We start from the raw sequence: 3,158 nt of genomic DNA on the forward strand, positions 1-3,158 counted from the left end.
TAGAAATATGTAAAAATATGTATTTATGACGAAATATGTAAAAATATGTAAAATAAAATATGTCTTATTTTATTGCAAATCACGTGAAACGAATTTATTATTTGCAATAATTAATTTATCATGTTTTACTAAAAATATGTATTTGCATACAAATCCCAGCCCCGACAATTAATAATATAATGTACTGATTAATTATGGTATTCTTACAACGTTTACGATTCTATGTAACGACTGATCGGTCAGAGTGTTTTTTTCGAATCTTTTGTTTTTATATATATATATATATAAGTAGATTATAGAAAAAACATATCCCGCTAAGGATCTGTTTAATGAATTCAAAGTTTTTACAACACAACAATTATTTTACAGAAATTTCCTATAATATTATACCTACAAATTTAATTTTTATTGTGTTAAAACCTAGATACTATAACGCACGTCTAAAAAACAACTTAGAAATTCCTTTACAGTTTGTGTATCTAGTAAGTTTGAGATTGCTGAAAGATATTCCTGTGCAAGTTATTAACAGTACCTACGTCTTATAAATTATACAAACACTCCATGGTTGTTAAATAATACTAGTGACATACAGCCTATTTAATGTACCATCGTATATAATATAGTCTATTTATTTATCTATTCAATTTTTGTTAATTTATTCAAAGCTATTTATTATCGTTGTTCTATATTATGGGTTGTGGTCCACAACATGTGGATAAGTTGATCGCGTAACATTTAGTAAATAACAGAGTTTGTGTATTTTTTCAATTTTTTTTGTTTTAAACTGTTTTATTCTGTTTAAAACTATGTTTTAAACAAAACAAGTAGTTTGAGTTTTAAACGGTAAAAAATAGTGTTTTAACAGTATATTTAAAAAAATATAAAACTCGAACAATTTATTTTGTTGAAATTTTAAAACATCGATTTGAACAGAAAAAACAGTTTAAAACAAAAAATACAGTTTTTTTAAAAACAAAACACAATATTCACTTAGATTTTAAACTATTTTAAGCATATGTTTTATTCGTTTTAAACATAACAACAATAACATAACAACTAAATAACCAATGTAGTGAGACACTGAGACCTACTCCCGATCTAGATTACCTATCTATAATTATTACAAATCGATAATATTTGAAAATTCGTTAAACGTTGACGGTATTTGAAAAAAAATATATGTGCATTTTACTATCGTTGTTGGAATGAACACTATCTTTTATCTTTTGTAGGAGTTAACACTATGTCCATATTTAGGAGATTACCAATACATTTGTAGGAGTTTACTATTCCCCGGTAATAGGTTATCGCGGTAATGGGTAACATAAAAACACGTGTGCAGTTTTGTCCGGCATTCGTTTTACGATAGTTTGTGCGGTAATGGGTGACGCGTTAAAAATATTTTAAAATGTACAAACATTTTACATTTTTAAAATACTCATAACTCGCTTTAAAACTAAAATATAATAAAAAGGCCATGAGATTGCCTAAATAATAATCTTATTTTTAAATTTTATAATAGGTTAATTCAATCCAATTTTTAAAATAACGGAGCTACACGTGTTCTGCTGAACAAACAATTTGCTATGTTACGCACTTGTAAGACGGAGACAACATGCGGGTCCTCTTAAGGCACATACAATATCCCATTCCTCTGGCATGGTTATAGGATTGATGTGCGTTTCACCTATGTCGTGGTGAATTTCCGCTGTTTCACGTTGTGAACTCTAACCGTCAAATTGTATTTAAGTGTATCGGCGGCGTGGTGATTTTGTGGATCTACCGTATAGTTAGTTCCACCACAGCGACCGGACAGTGCACGGGCAGACCTCACGATTTCGAACGATTTTCTGTTTTTATTTTTTTATCGAATATTGTACTTTTGTTTGTTGCCTGGATAGATTTTTGTCGCTATTTTTTTTTGCCGAGCAAACACTATACGGTATATTATTCAGTATAAAATATTATTGTTATAAAATAATTATAATATACATATATCGATATATCACACACATTCACGTTGCAATAACGAAAGTTTTCGCACCAAACCTGCAGAGTCCCGAACATTATCATAGAACAAGAATTGTACAGGTAAATAATATTTTAAATGTCATCTTAACTATAAATTGTTATGAGAATAAATTGAGCAGAAGTTATCATGAACGATAATAATTTCTAGTTTTTTTGATTATTTTAATTCAACTCGTTGTGAAATATCGTATTAGCTATACCTTTATAAGAAAGGTGGGAAAGTGGGTGTTGCTCAGCTGTACGAGTTGCAGGTCACTGCATTGTTTAATTTGCACAATTCAATGATATAATATCATTGTATAAGAAAGACGATTCTGACCGAATTCGGCCTATGATATTACTAAGTATATTTTATGATATTATTGCGAATAAAGTAATTTATATATAACCTATTTACGTGGAACCGTATTTTCAATTTTCAATCTTTAGCTAGCTATAAAAATTGAACATTTTATAAATTTTTAACTACAAAATAATTATTTAATTTTAAATTTGATACATTTTCTGAAAATTTGAACTTTAAATGCCTGTAAAAAAATTGTACTTATGCATTTTTAATATTTTTTAACTACTATAATAACAATTTATCAGAAGCATTGTAATTTCCACGTACTTTTACTCAACAAATAAAATTGTATTGACAATTATAGAAAAAAAAACTTAAAAAATTGATAACTTAAAATGTCTTTTAACAGCTCAAAACGAGTGAAAATATTTATAAAATGTTATGTTATATAAAAAATAAAAATATAAACATTCAGTGAAATTTTCATGTACCTGCCTACTTGTTCATTTTTGAATTACAACAAAATAAGAAAATCGTTACATATGGGAAATCAAGTAAACATCCAATATGTCGTAAAATATAACCTTCAAACGATCATAAAAACTAATTTGACTTTCCCGTAGACAAACATTTTTATGAATTTTAGCGATTTTTAAATATATTATCAAAATTAGAACTTGAAGTGCGTAAAAAAAAAAAAATATGACTGAATTTTTAATATTTTCAAACGTCATTGTAACATTATATTATGAGGCTTGTATTTAATTTACAAGCCTATTACCCAACAAATAACATTTTATTGACATTCGTAGAAAAAAAAACTAAAAATTTGGAACTGGAA

Source organism: Acyrthosiphon pisum, chromosome A1 (assembly GCF_005508785.2).
Source record: "Acyrthosiphon pisum isolate AL4f chromosome A1, pea_aphid_22Mar2018_4r6ur, whole genome shotgun sequence".
Classification (NCBI taxonomy): Eukaryota; Metazoa; Arthropoda; class Insecta; order Hemiptera; family Aphididae; genus Acyrthosiphon; species Acyrthosiphon pisum.